The sequence below is a fragment of the Prionailurus bengalensis genome, chromosome A3 (genome assembly GCF_016509475.1).
Source record: "Prionailurus bengalensis isolate Pbe53 chromosome A3, Fcat_Pben_1.1_paternal_pri, whole genome shotgun sequence".
In the NCBI taxonomy this organism is placed as follows: domain Eukaryota; kingdom Metazoa; phylum Chordata; class Mammalia; order Carnivora; family Felidae; genus Prionailurus; species Prionailurus bengalensis.
Window position 1 is genome coordinate 110,839,604 of NC_057354.1, and position 15,925 is coordinate 110,855,528.

Here is a 15,925-nt window from a genome sequence, read left to right on the forward strand (position 1 = left end):
AGGACGCTGATGGTTGCCTAAGCAGAGCGACCTCTTCTCCACTTCCTCTTTCCTAACACAACCCCAATTTGATAAAAAGAATAAATGCACACAGATGACTTAGAGGAAGCTGCTCTATCCCTGCTCCTGGGGTGGATCCTGATTCCAAGTCTAAGCCAAGGATTGTTATATATACTTTCTCCCCCTTGCTGGCGATTGCTTCAGAACCCCAGCCTTGAGCCTATCAACATGGGGCCCCCTCCAAGCGATAGCGCCTAGTTCAAGGGCGGGCTGTGTCCTGAGTTGTGTCAGACACACCGAATGGAAAGACAAGTCTGTGTTTTTCAGGGAGAGAGGTTGCCTCCCTTGTTGGTCTGCTGGCAGCCATCTTGTGACCACGAGACAAGTCAGTGTGAGGAAAAAGTCAACACAAAAAAGGAGGAGGACAGCCAAGTGAATCACAGAGAAATGGAGCTGGAACTCTGTCTTGTGCCTGGAGGTGGGGCCCACCTCTGGACCACCTGACAAGTGAGATAATGTGTTTCCTTTTCAGTTGGGCTTGTAGCTGAGGAATGATTCCCGATACTTTCCTAACTCAAAGTACCTATCTTTTTAACTACAGAAGACTGTAACAATGACAGAGTCTGTAAGAAGCTTTCTCAACAAATCTCTCTGAATCACCTAAGAACCTCTTGATGTAGAATGGCCATTATTATCCCTATAATTCAAAGCAGTAAAGTGACTTGTCTAAGGCCAGGTCTCTATTTTAGTCCCATGCTCTTTTGACTATATCAAACCTCTCATGTAACTGTTACTGTAAATAAATCCCATGATTTATTATATATTATTATAAAATAAAAACTCCACTCATTTGTATAGTTCTTTGCACATTTAAATGCCTGGTTACATCTAGGGCTTTAATCTCAAAAGACCCCTGAAATGAATGTCTCAGATGTTACAGTCAGACACAGAAATAATACATGCTAAAATTAAGTGATACAGCTGGTCTAGCAGGAAAAGATAACCTATGCCAATCAAGATCCCCCTTGGGATTTGGAGTTGGGACCCTGAATAAGATATAGAGATGAAGGCCAAAGAGAGGAGAAGAGAAAGCCTATGGCCCCGAGAGAAGCAGGGGGAGAAGACACCTTGGTTTCTGGACACTTTCCAGTTCCCATTTCCAGTGTGACGGAGGTCCAGCTGGACTGGGTCTCCTGCTCATGACATAGATGTTTCTGGGCCCTTTTACTCCAGCCAGTTGGAGTCGGTTTCTATTTCTTGAAGCTTTGATTCGAACCTCCCCTTCTTTAGTTTGTTTATTTACTTTGAGAGAGGGAGAGAGAGAGGTGGGGAGGGGCACAGAGAGAGAGAGAGAGAGAGAGAGAGAGAGAGAGAGAGACCCTAGGCAGGCTCTACGCTGTCAGCACAGAGCCCGATGCGGGGCTCCATCTCCCAAACTGTGAAATCATGACCTGAGCCGAAATCTGGAGTTGGATGCTTAGCCAGCTGAGCCACCTAGGCGCCCCCAAACCCTTTTCATCTCGTTTTAGTTATCTCTTTCCCTGACATGATTAGTAGTAAAAAATGAAAACACTTAAGATGAAAAGGGCCCTGGTGCCAGTCTTGTGGTAGCCTCAAGCAGGGGTTTGAGAGGCTGTATCCCAGTCTGGAGGGAGGCTCTGGGAACAAGTGTGACAAAGAATCTTACAAGCTGTGGCAGCACCTGAGGAGGAAGAACACAGCCTGCACCCCTGGGGTGCTCTGGGAGTGGGTGACCTTGAGCTGATGCTGTGAGAATGTCACCATGGAGTCTCCGATATGTTTAAGACCATGGTTCACGGGGCAACTGGGTGGCTCAGTCAGTTAAGCATTGGCTCAGGTCATGATCTCAAGGCTCATGAGCTTGAGCCCCACGTCGGGCTCTGTGCTGACAGCTTGGAGCCTGGAGCCTGCTTCGGATCTGTGTCTCCCTCTCTCTCTCTCTCTATCCCTCCCCTGGTCATGTTCTGTCTCTCTCTCTCTCCTTCAAAAATAAATAAATATTAAAAAAAAAAAAGACCATGGTTCACAACCAAGAGGATTTTGCCCCCTCCCCAAAAAGGTATGGTAGTGTTTGAAGACATTTTTGGTTGTCACAGCTTGGGGTGGGGCCTCTGCTTCTAGTGGGTAGAGGGGTGGGGGCGAGGGATGCTGCTGAACGCCCTCTAGCACATGGGACAGCCTCACAACCGTGAATTATCCAGCCTGACATACCAGTAGTGCCAGGGTTGAGCAACTGTGATTTCTGAGATTTTTTTCCCCAGTGTGTTTATAAGAGGGTTATGTTTACTGATGTTCCAGTCTAGGAATTTTCCATAAATATTATAGGTAAGTATTTTTTATAACCAAGGTGTGGACAACTCAGGCTCACTTCCCCAGGACCGCTTTTGATCACCACGTACAGTCAGGTCAAATCCCGAAGCAGAGAGATTTACTGGTGGGCAGTGGGGGACGAGAGAGGTCATCCCTGTGTTCGATGATGGAGATAGGCCTCTGCCATTAGGCTCATTGATCCATGTGGCATGTTTCTGCATGTCAGAAAAGCAAAAAGGGAAAGCCTTTTTTGGTGTGCGTGTTTCGGACCATCATTTTGTACCTCGTTAAGAACCTGACATATGGTAGTGCTTACCACATCCACAAAGGCTTCGACCAATAGTGATTTCTAGTAAGGTTGCAAACAGTAATTACGTTTCTAAAGTGGTAGTTTAGATCTTCTATTGCCAGTAGGAAAAAAATACTAGTTTGCAGGCATGCCCCCAAATGAGCTCTAAAGAACTCCTTCCAAGAGTTATTTATCTTCCGTAATGGAAGGGCAGTAAATCTGGGGGAAGGGCTGAGGACCTTAGTAAAAGGCGAGGTGGACCATGACCGCTCCTTTCAGTTACTCTGGCAACTGTGTGCAGTTAAAAGATTCTCGTGGAGCTTTGGAAGATGAGCTTCTCTCATCAGAAGCTTCTTTACTTAATGTGTTTGACACTGTGGATTAGCGCTGCCTCCTCCCAGTGGGTTTTCTCCTTTGGGCTCTGAGGTTTGTGGTTGCCAAGGGCTGTCCACTGTGAATGTGGAGCTGTGTGCTTGGATCCGTCCAGCTGTGATCCCCGGAGCCTCGACTGGCCTGAACACTCTGTGCTTTTTGGTCTGCCTTCAATTCTGAGGCACAGAAAAACATTTTCAGGTCTTGCCTAGCCTCCCAGCTGGGGTAGGAAGGAAGATGAGGGTGATTCTGTAAGATCCATAGCATCTTCCCGTTGGCCTCCTGGTAACGTGTGGGTTCCTCTCAGATGAACAGGGTCCTGGGTCTTCCCATGCTGCAGAGAGGCAAGCACGGGGCTGTGGGTTAAAGCGCATTCTTGAATCCCAGCAACCAGAGGCTCCTCGAGGTGGGAGGAGGGCAGTCACTGCGGCTGGGCATTTGAGGTGATGGAGGCTTAAGTCCCAGACATCGGCAGAACCAACAGAAGGAGGCATTCTGAAGCAGGAGACCCAGGTCTCCAAAGCCATGTGGCGTCCTGCTCCAGGGGCCCTCTCCAGACCATTCTCAGCTCTGATGGAGCCTTCCAACCGTCCTTCGTGTCCATCCCGACAATTTTGGCCCAGCTGTCTAGTGCCCTGTTACATGAGATGGGATTCATTTCTTTGTTGTTCTTCATGGGACGTTTTCGAACCTGAGAGCCCACTGGGATCATAACAACTTCATTTGTTGAATCCCTACCGAATCTCCACACCGCACACATACCATCTTCTTTAATTATCGTGGCGGTCCTACGAGGTAAGTCCTACTATGCCCACTCTTTAGAGTAGGAAATTGAGGTTTAGAGAATTTAGGGAGCTGTCCAAGGTTGGAATGAATGTGTGGCAGCACCAGAATTCTGCCCCAGGCCTCACTTTATCCCCGCTTACTGCCTCATTCTACTCCTGCAGGAGGGTTTCACGTTCCTCTTCACCTTGACACGTATGTCCCAGGTTTTTTGAAATATTCTGTTGACAGTAGTTAAGATGCACACTGTAAAATGCATACGTTGTGTAATAAAATTGTCTTGGTTGTGAGGTCAAGGGATTTTTTTTTTTTTTGAGTCCTATCTGGGCCTGAACTCACACAGAGCTTTCTCTCTCTCACAAACGCTATTTAGGGTAAAGTGATGCACCAGGCATATTTTTAAGTTTAACCAGGCATAACACACCCATCTAAATAAACATTTGAGTGTATTGTAATTGACTGTGTAATGAGATGTTAAAATCGGATGACCCTTTGTCTTAGCTTCAGCGGGGACTGGAGACTACATGAGAACTCATTGCATGTTCCAAAGTGGTCTCCCTGACGGTCCTCTTCCTGCTGCCTGAAGTGATGGGGGTGGGGACACGCCCTGTTCCCCTCCTGCATCTGGAGAGGGGGGCGGGGGGGAATGCCAATAACTTTTCCTACAGCCGTTCCTGCTCTCTGGTCTCCAGCTTTCCACTCGACTCCTATAACTCTGGTAGTAGTCTGGAGGGAGGCGGTCGGCCACACATCCCGGCTCTTGGTCACCTCCTTTGGAAGTCCATCTTGGATGTCCTGTAGCCCCATTTAAAATGACCGACTGGTCTTGGGGGTGCAGTGGACGGGTGTCTGGCTCATGATTGAGACATCTACATCTACCGGAGAGAGAATAGCTTGTGGCAAAGCAGACCCTGTGCAAGAGTCAGCCTGGGGTCACTTCAGGTCCTGCCCAAGCCAGGTGCACGGAGGGCTGAGGAGGCCACAGTGGAAAACATAGGAGATAGACTGCCGGTTTTTCAGAGGCTGAGCAAGGAGCTGTAACACAACCCCCTCCCCCGCCCGCCCCTGGCCAGAGCAGATCCGTATGCAGTGGCATCTGGGGAACCACGGCTGAGGCGTTCCCAACAAACTGGTAGCATCTCCCAAGAACCCACAGAAGTGCCCCATGCAAACAAGAAACACCTGCACATGCCTGCCAAACCCAAGGAACCCGGATGCCAACTTACAACAGAATCCGCTGTAAGGCCCTTCTGTCCTCTTACCTTTCCTCTCTGTACCCACTTCAACTCTGGATCTGAAGGTACTGTCATTGGCAGCTAAGTGGAAGGTGGGTAGAGGCACAAGGCAGAGAAAGAGAGAATCTGGTAATGCCTCCTTCTCCGTTGCAGCAGTTAGGCCTGGGGTGGGGGTGAAACTTTAAACTTAAGCAGTACTTAGTATTACATCCGTATTAATGACTAAACTGATTGTCTGGAGGTGTAGTGTGGGTAAGATCTTTTTAAAAATTCTTCATGTGGCCTGAGATATTAAGGGACCTACTCTGATTTCATCCAGGGCAGAGGCAAGAACTGCGGCAGAGTATGTGAATCGGCGGAGGGGTGGAGTGGGGGGGGGGTGCACCTAGGGGAGCTTGAGAAGCATTAGGATAGTGCCTTCCATTCTGCTTGTCCAAATGCCATGACATTACTTTTCCCCCTCACCCTTCGGCTCCAGATCGTGTGGTCCTTGCAGGCATGGTGCTACCTCAGGGCCTTTGCATTTGCTCTTTTCTCTGCCTGGAATGTTCTTCCTCCAAGTGTCCGCATAGATTGCTCCCTGGTTTTCTTCACCTCTCTCTCTGTTTAGATGTCCCTTTATCAGACATTTTATCTAACCATGCAATGCACATCGTCATCCACGTCTCACTGCTCTGTCCAGTCCCCTTATTATACATTCTTAGGTTTTCCACAGCCCATAATACCACCAGACCTCTCATGTGGATCTGTTTATTGTGTGCTCCCCAGAGCAAGCTCTAGCAGAACAGAGACTATTTTCTTCACTCTTCTTCCCAAATGCATGGAATTATGGATAGCACATGATTGTGGCCCAATAAATATTTGTTGTTTCTGTTGTTCAGTGTTATCTCTGCTTCCCCAAATTCCTTTTACCTTTCGGACTGTAGATTCATTCACTCTATTATACAAGCAAAGCCAGTCTGGGCAAGCTGACTCACACCTTTACTTCCAAAGCCTGTTTTCTCTGTCTGGGACACAAAGGAACCCGGAGGAGGGAATTCACTTAGCATTGAGATGCCAGTGACCTGATCTCTTGGAAACGATACATTGGGTTCCCCTGAAGGAATAGTTTCTCTCTCTCTCTCTCTCTCTCTCTCTCTCTTTTTCTTTTTAAATCTGAGAAGAAAGAATGCAGAATGAGTCCCTTCTCACTATAGCCCGAAGGGTGGTTTTTATGAATTTTTACCACATGTCCACACAAAACTTTAGCCTTTCTCTCACTGAAGGAAAGAATGTGAGAAATTTTTACTAGAGTCTTGTCCGTGTAGAGACCCTTATCAGGGAAAGTGATTTTCTGAAGTGGCCTGAGTCATTAGGAAATAGGTTTCTTTCTCTGACTCGCAGCTAACTTAGCCCTCGAGCGAAGATAAAGGACTCCTTTTGGGGACTGGCTACTCACAGGGCTTGATAATGAGGTCTGCTCCTTGGCCTTCCCCTGAGAATCAGGTCTTCCCAGCACACCTGACAAGTGTTCTTAAATCAGGAGCTCATCTAAGAATGACAGAAATAAAAACCTCCCTTCCTGACAGAGCTTCTCCGGTGAGATCCTTACGTCTGCTCCCCTCCATCATTATTACCCCTGTGTCTACACTTGCAGGAAGGAATTTTCTCTGCAATTTCTCTGAAATTTAGTTGGCTTGAAAATGATGTTTTCAGGGATGGCAAAGATTAATTTAGTGCAGTGACAGGGAAACCAGGGCCCTGTGTACTTGCTGCCTGGCGGATTAAGAATGTGAGCTTTGGAAATAGACCGCGTGGGTTTGAGGTTGAGCTCTATCACTTACTAGCTGTGTGACCTCGGACAAGTTACTTAACTTCTCAGTGCCTCAGTTTTCTCATCTGCAGAATAGGAATAGTAACAACCTACCAATATGGTTGTTGTTAGGATTAAATGAGTGAATATAGGAGGAGGGCTTAGAACAGTGTCTGGGCACATAAGAATAGCTGTGGAGGTGTCGGCAAATATTATTTTTGTTCAGTGGTGGTCAATCGTGATTATCGTCATTATCCTCATTGTTTTATCTCCATCCTCTTGCAAATGGGGCCCATTTATTTATTTATTTATTTATTTTACATCTAAGTTAGCATATAGTGCAACAATGATTCAGGAGTAGATTCCTTAATTCCCCTTACCCATTTAGCCCATCCCCTCTCCCACAACTGCTCCAGCAACCCTCTGTTTGTTCTCCATATTTAAGAGTCTCTTAGGTTTTGTCCCCCTCCCTGTTTTTATATTATTTTTGCTTCCCTTCCCTTATGTTCATCTGTTTTGTCTCTTAAAGTCCTCATGAGTGAAGTCATGTGATTTTTGTCTTTCTCTGACTAATTTCACTTAGCATAATACCCTCCAGTTCCGTCCACGTAGTTGCAAATGGCAAGATTTCACTCTTTTTGATTGCCGAGTAATACTCCATTGTATATATATACCACATCTTCTTTATCCATTCATCCGTCGATGGACATTTGGGCTCTTTCCATACTTTGGCTATGGTTGATAGTGCTGCTATAAACATGGGGGTGCATGTGTCCCTTCGAAACAGCACACCTGTATCCCATGGATAAATGCCTAGTAGTTCAATTGCTGGGTCATAGGGTAGTTCTATTTTTAGTTTTTTTGAGGAATCTCCATACTGTTTTCCAAAGTGGCTGCACCAGTTTGCATTCAGATGGGGTCCATTTAGACTCTAGTTGAGGACTTATGAGAGGAAAAGTAGCCAGCTGAATCTCTCTCAACAAGATGCTGCTCAGATTAATCATGGCTTGATTTTTTTCGGCTTGTTGGTGAAGGAACCACACGGGTTTGTGACCCCCATTGAGTTCTGTTCTTCTAGGGCTCCAGAAAGGGAGTGATTCTACACTTGTGTTCCTTCCTACTCTCTCAGATTTATAAGGATCATCACCCCATTCTCATGAAAATCTTCTACATGACTGTAGGGCAATCGAACCAATCAGATGGCTGAGGAATGATACCTAGCTTTTTAAAAAGAATTGAAGAAAGCCTCTAGTCGAGAAATGGGAAGTAGAAGTGAGCCTAAACATTTTTTTTAATTGTATCACCAAAATAAAACACAAACACCAAAATATTCTCCAAACTGGATCTAAACCAAACTAGTGTTTCTTTTGTTCCAAGATCATGGCTTGTAGATTTGAGGAAAGGATTTTGGCATCCACTATCTCAGTTCACCTTTCTCCCTCAGGATATTAGCACTGGAATGTGGCAGCGGATTTCAGCCGAGTCACAACATCTGCATGGGGGATTTGCCTTTTGCAGGTTGCCACATGATGTGCCGCGTTTATAGGTCTCAACTCAGAGCATCACCTGGTACCTGCTTTGTACACATCCCAGGCAGCCCCGAGCATTTCACATGGGCAGTCTCTAAGGATCTCTTCAAGCTTTGCAGTCTGTTGAAGCGGAAAGTTTTCTAGCTGATTAAAAACAAATTCTAAATCTAGTATCCACGACTGTTTGTTTAACGGATGAGGTAACCGTAGAAAAATGCAATAAACAAAACTGAAATAGTCTTTGCTCCATTGTGAACGTGGGGCTCTGGGAATCTTGCTGGATTTTGGTCCTTCCTCTCCTGTTCTGCAAACAGGAACTTACCTAGAGGATCACAGACTGACTTAAGTGTGTGTGTGTGTGTGTGTGTGTGTGTTAATTAAAATTTTATTCTTCATTGTGGAATTTCTTTTTGGTTCTGTTTTATGTCGTCTAGGTCTTTGTTGAGCCTATTTTGTTTTTGTGTTATTTTCCTGGTGTTATTATATAGCTGCATTGTAGCTTTAGAACAATTATTTTGAATTCTTTGTCAGGTAGTTCATGTATCTCCATTTCTTGAGGGCCAGTTTTTGGAGATTCACTGCGCTTCTTTGGTGATGTTGTTTCCCTGTTGCTTCATGATCCTTATACCCTTGTCCAGTGTCCAGTTACCTCTTTTGGACTTCGTGGCCTGACTTCAGTAAGGAAAGGTGACTTTGGTAAGGTGACTTCACCTGTGGGTCGAGGCATGATGGGGCAGACTGCAACCCTGGGTCTAGTGGTACAGGGAACCAAGTGTAGCGGCTTGTGGTGGCTCTGGGTCCAAGGACGTATGATGTCTCGACAGCTCAGGCTGCTCGGGTCCATAACATTGACAACTGTGTAGTCCTTGGTGAGAACTTTGGTGTATCTGCAAGGGCTCTTTGGGTCCTTAGTGATGCCTCAGGGTCCAGAGGCTAGAGACCAGGGAGGGCAGGCAGTGGTGATGGCTGGAGCTGGCGTCGTGCATGCAGGGGCTGCCGTGGTCAGCTGCAGGTGCCTGTGTGGTGGCAGGGGCCGGTTGCGGCACGCCTGTAGTGGCCGGGGTGGGGGTGGGGGCAGGCCCAACTGCTGGTGCATTAGCAGGTGCCTGGCCCCTGATTGTCATTATGCTCTCTTGTGGCCTCGGGGTCTCACCATGGGCTGTGCACAGCAGTGGAGCCAGTGATGGGAGTTGGGCCAGCAGGGCACAGGTGCACAACTGGAGTGGCTTAGCTGCAGGTGAGCTCAGGGGTGCGGGCAAGTAATAGGAGTTAGGGCTGGATCTGAGCTGACGAGCTGCTATGCGGGCCCTGGCTGTTGGCATGCTCTCCTGCCACTTAATTAAAAATTAACAACCAGCAGCACCTGGGTGGCTCAGTTGGTTAAGCGTCCGACCCTTGATTTCAGATCAGGTCATGATCTCATGGTGTGTGGGATTGAACCCCTGTCGACGGGCTCTGTGCTTACGGTGTGGAGCCTGCTTCGAATTCTCTCTCCCTGTCTCCACTCTCTCCCTCCCTCTCTGTCTGTCTGTCTGTCTGTCTGTATGTCTGTCTCTCTCTTTCTCTCAAAATAAATGAACGTTTTAAAATTAACAGCCAGCACTATATCAAACGGTCATCTCTGATGCCTCACCTAAATTTGCCCCGGTCTGTTGCTCCTTCCTTTCCCTCTTCTCTGCACTAACTACGTAAGCTGCTCACTGCCATGTGTACAAGGACGTTTCGTATATGTCACATGTCGCAGGCCCCCTTTGCAGCTCTCTAGCTCACACCATGTATGTTCAGAGGGCCAGGAATTCCATGCCCTTCTGCAAACCAGAGGGACACATTCTTAGGCAACGAGAGAGGGCCTTTGGGGTTTCTCAAATTACAGACATCACAGAAGTTGCCTCTCTTGCTTATCATTTGCTGACTGATTAATTAGCTCATATCCTCTGGATGAGGAAATGGCAACACATTTCTCATAATTATACTCATATCACATAATTTCCTAAGTCTAATTACTTAGGACATCCACAAGAGTTAATGGCTAAAAGTTTGAAGAGTATCACCATCAATGTGTCTCACAGCTGATCTGATTTCTTCGTTCTAGTCACATGCAATAAAGAGAATTTGGGGGCATCTGGGTGGCTCAGGTAAGTGTCTGGCTGCAGCTCAGGTCTTGATCTCACAGTTCGTGGGTTTGAGCCCCACATCGGGCTCTGTGCTGACAGCTCAGAGCCTGGAGCCTGCTTTGCATTCTGTGTCTCCCTCTCTCTCTGCCCCTCCCTGGCTTGCACTATGTCTCTCTCTGTCTCTCAAAGATAAATGAATGTGAGAAGAAATTTAAAAAAATTTTTTGCTGACATTTGGGTGCTGATGGTATATCAAGCACCAATGGAAGCTTTTTGTCACAATCCTAATAGACACTAATGATAGATGCCTTTTACAGATGAGAAAACCGAGGCCCAAAAAGTTGAAGTAACTTGCCAAGGTTAACACGTTTAAAAAGAGGCAGATCCTCCTGCCAGACAAACTCCCACAGGATCCATACAGCACAAGGGGGCCACTTGAACTTGGCCTTGCATGCAAGGCCTTAAATTTAGGTATTTGACATTATCTCCATATGAGGTCACACAGTCATAGAAATGCACTAGAAAACTGAAGTAGGTCTGGCATACAATTTGGACCACACTGTCCTCATAATAAAACTGTTATATATTATACACACACACACACACACACACACGTTTACATACATATAATTATGTAATATATAATAGTATATACACATACACATGTATACACAGTTGGGTTACATTTCTGTAATATGCAACTACAGTACATTTCATTTTTGTGTGTGTTAAAGTCTTAGGTAAACACAAATATTTTAAATATATCATAGGTTCCATACTTCTTTCACTTTGTAATATACAGAGGCCTGGCCATGTCTTGACACGGGACAGGTCCCAGTGCACAGAACCATAGCAATAGGAGGGAAACTTAGAGACTAACTATCTTGTCCAACTTTTCATTTCATACGTGAGGACATGGAGACACAGAGATGTCGAGTAACCTCCCCAAGGTTACACAGCTAGAAGGCCCTTCTACTGACGGACCTGTGTGCTCTGTCCTGCACCCACTGCTGCTGCTGTAGCTGCTGCTACCTGGTTCATGCTTCCAAATAAGCAAGGAGAGGTTACGCGTATGGGCACAAGTAACATTCTGGAAGCCTTGTAACATTTCTTTCCAGGCCAGTGACTCCCTCCAGTGTAATCTGTTTTTGCATATGGGGGGAAAAAGATTACATTTCCATGGGACTTTGCGCATTTCAAAACCCATTTGGAGCTGAGAATCAGCAGTGGACCTTGTGACCACCCTGGGAGGGTGTGTGCGCAGGCATTGCTACTTCTGTTTTTCCGATGGGTAAACAAAAGTCAAGAAATGTTGCACACCTCTCCCAAGGTAACACAGCCAGGTAGTGGCAGAATTGTTACTGTAATTTAGGACTCCTGGCTTAGACCGTTGTGCTGCACGCCGCTGCTTTTCTGCGTGCGATACGTCCTACAGGAATTACAGAGGAGAGAGCACAAGCATTTTTGTTTTCCTGATGCTATTCATAAACCATGTTAAACCCAGTGTATTTTTGTCTGAAAGAAACTATTCCTCATGTAATCAGTAACCTGGCAAAAAAGATAACTAGATCTTCTAAACGATATTCATACAGTAAATGCTATGAAGATAGATAGTAAGCATTTCCAGTGTTCCTTAGGTGTTTCCTTTCAGTGGTGAGGTATAAGATATATTTAAATGAAGCTTAGTCTGGGAAACCAGCACATTGCAATTAAAAATGCAGCCCTTTAGTCTTGCAATTCTTTGTCTAAAGCCCTTTTACAAAAGAGGGTATTTTAATTCAATAAATAAAAGGCACTTCCAGCTTTCCTACTGGAGGAGGAGGAGGAGGAGGAGGAGGAGGAGGAGGAGGAGGAGGAAGCTTAGCTACCACTTGCAACTAACACACATAACAGAGGAAACACACAAACAAATAGCATTTGATCTTGCTTTGCTGCAGGGCGTTTTCATCTTTCAAAAGACGGAGGGAAAAACAACCTCAGAACTTTAACCACCAAAGCTTCCAAATTTATTGCAACACAACGTAATGGCAAAATGCTATTTTCTTAGCGCTCAGATTTTTTGAATAACCACCATGGCCAAGAATGCCTGGTTTTATTTTTGCAATACACCCAAAGAAAATCTGGAATTCTACTCTCGATTTGGGGATGGCAGAGATGCCTGGGTTTTTCAGAGCAAACCATTGAGTCTAGTTATTCGATCTTATCCTCTCTGTTTAACCTGTGCTTGAGGCATTTATTTCATGTTTATACTAGTTTGACACAAATCATGCTTAAAAGAGATTTCATACCCTGTCTCCCTCTGCAAAGTTGGGCTACAATAGTAGACTTAACAATGCCAGCCTTTTCTTGGGCTTATCAGTTAAAGAAGCATTCAGCCTAAGAAAACGCTTCCAGTGGAAACAGGATACACAATTGTACATCTAGCCACATTCCACCGAGATTTGTGTGAGCAGAGAGAAGTATAGATCTGCACTAAAAAACTTCTCTTCATTTAGCATCAATGTGTCCATTTCTCATACTGCTTTTCATACACGGTTGGAAGCAACTTGTTACAATTCTGTTACATTCGGTATAGGAAGCAAGGTTTAAAAAGGGCAGGATAATAAAGAGACTTAAAGCTACTTCAAAGTTCTACACAAATGTCCTACTTTTCAACTTTTTTTTTAACCATAATTAAATCGGTTTAAAAATACAGTGAAAATCTTGTTCTAATCTTATCTCAGCACAATTTACTTATAGTTGATATACATAATATTAGTCGTTTACAAGGATGTCAACTACCCCCACTCCCTCCCAATTCTCCTGAGACTGAAATTTGTCCAGACTGATTACTTGGTCAGGGTGTGTATTATAGTTTCTTAATGAGAAATACATTTTAACATTTTTATAATAAGGTATGGAAAGAAAACTATCTACATAGCTTAGTAATTCATCAGACATACCTTGTTTGAAGAAAGCAATTTTTTTTCAAAAATTTTCCACCACACAGAATGGATATCCTTTTTTCTTTAAGCTTTTCTGCATCACAAATCCCATCCAAATTATTCTAAAGAAGAAACAAGGAGAGGTCCAAGCAACTTTCCTCTTTTCTCAGAGGAGCTAATCAAACATTCCCATCAACCTCTCAGCACTTTGAAAAGCACATTTTAGCCACACACACACATCCACACACGTACATGCTCACGCACACACACACACACACACACACACACCCTCACACACTGCTTCTCACACTGGTTTTAGTGCTGAATTAGGCGGTCCTCTTTCAAATTTCCACTCCCACTTGCTTTTCTTTGGGGTAAGGATTTCTAAATATTCTTCTCTAGCCTAAAGCACACATTTTCAGTAAGCAAATTCTGTAATTAGAAATTCTAAAAAGTAGAAGAGAGGAGGCTAGATAAAATGGGAAACAAAAAGTATCCTTTAAAAAGGTTGTACACGGGGCAATTAGATTTTCTCTTTCTTTTTCAAATGCTACGAAACAGCTGGTTAAACTGCATAAGGAAAGACTACTGTGCCAACATGACCAACCTGATTCTACCGGACTCTCACTCCTGGAGTCAAAAGCACTTTTCCTACATGGTAATGCTATTTTTTTTTTTTTAATTTTTATTTTTTAGCTCACTGTGGTCCTTTCTGCATTTTGGCAAGCTTAATGAAATGACTGTAGTCTATGTTGCTAGTAACAGGACACAAGATAATAATAGTGGGAAGCCAAACCTGACTCATGTTTCGAAAAACTGATGGTGGCGAGCTCACATCATCAGTGAAATCTGCCGATTTTAGTTATTATTGGTGTCATCAGTTACATGAAAGGAATGCAGACCCAAAACATGCACAGGCATTAGCATATCACAGCATTTTAAACAGCACACCGTGAGTCCATCTGGCACTCCTTGAGATTCAAGTGTGTGTCAATATGACGAGCATCTTCTCTCCAGCAGGGCAGGAGGTAGCACAGAACCATTTCTCCTCCTGCTGGGGAATGTGCACTCACGCAGCCTGGGAGGACAGTCCTCCCCCCAGCAGCCTTTCCACCCTATCTGTTGCTCTGAGGTTGCCCCTTATTTAAGATTACGGTTGGAATGCTATCGAACTTTTTCCCGCCTCCATTTGGTTCTGCATTTAAGTTATTTCTTAGTCCTGTTTCTTCTTCCACCAACCCCTGAGCAAAAACCATTGGTAGTAAGAATGGGGCTGCCATCATCATAAGGATGGCTTGTCCCACCATCAGGGTTAGGGGAGGTTCAGGTGAAATGGCTGCCCAGGGCACCTGGATGGCTCGGTCAGTTAAGCATCTGAGTCTTGATCTCGGCTCAGGTCATGAGTGCATGGTTTTTGAGTTCAAGCCCTGCATCAGGCTATATGCTGATAGCACAGAGCCTGCTTGGGATTCTGTCTCTCCTTCTCTCCACCCCTCTCCACCCCCCTCAAAATAAATAAACTTAAAAAAAGAAATAAATGACATTCCAACCTGAATAACTGCTGTTTATCAAATACTTACTTTCGCTAGGAATGGTGATAGCCATTAGATAGATCATAGATCATAGGTCATCTCATTTAAAACTTAAAAGAATCTAGAGAGGCCGGTACCATTATTCCCATTCCTCAGATAAGAGAATTAAGGCTCAAAGAGATTAAGTAACCCAGACAGAGAGGCAAGAACTGGGATTCAAATTCAAGGCCATCTCATTCAGAGGCAAGTGTGCTGTGTTAACTTCTAATGTTAGTCTGGAGCTTCTTCTCTTTCCCTGATTTGTTTTCTTTTGGTGAATAAGGCAGAATTAGATGTAAAGGTACTGAGAAACATGTGAAGAGATGCTCAAAGAGAAATGCCAATTCAAAGCAACTATATTTGTGGTGATGAAAAATACTGTGGTCACCCCATATCCTTGGAGGACATATTCCAAGACCTGTAGTGGATGCCCGACACTGACTATAGTACCGAACCTTATCTATACTATGTTTCTTCCTCTGAACCTTGTCTACACTATGCTTCTTCCTCTGCATGCATACCTACCTACCATAAAGTGCAACTTAGAAATTAGGCACGGTAAGAGATTAGCAACAATAACTAATAATAAAATAGAACAATTATAACAATATACTGTAATAAAAGTTATATAATGCGATCACTCTCTCAAAATATCTCATTGTAGTGTATTCTTGTGATGGCACAAGATAATGTAACAGAGTGAGGTGACAGACAGGCACATTGTGACACAGCGTTAGGCTACTATTGACCCTCTGGCAATTTCTCGGAAGAACCATCTGTTTCTAGACCAGGCTGACCATGGGTAAGAGAAACCACAGGTAAGGGAGACTACTGTAGATACTGATGGTTGTTCATTATGAATATAATTAATGCTAGTGCATTAATGAACTTAAAATGGTTAGACTAGCAAGTGTCTTGTTATATACGTTTCATAATAAAACAGAAATTCCCTTTTGGGAAAAATAATAAAACCTATATAATAACA

At 44.6% G+C, this 15,925-nt stretch overlaps 1 protein-coding gene across 1 annotated transcript in view; it reads right to left on the reverse strand.

The window, feature by feature from the left end:
- The window catches only part of VIT (vitrin), a 105,134-nt gene extending 91,453 nt beyond the window's left edge, over window positions 1-13,681 (reverse strand). The window contains exon 1 of the mRNA XM_043604176.1: window positions 13,388-13,681. The gene's annotated coding sequence lies outside the window, so the exon portion shown is untranslated. The remainder of the gene's footprint in view (window positions 1-13,387) is intronic.
- Between the last annotated feature and the right edge of the window lie 2,244 nt (window positions 13,682-15,925).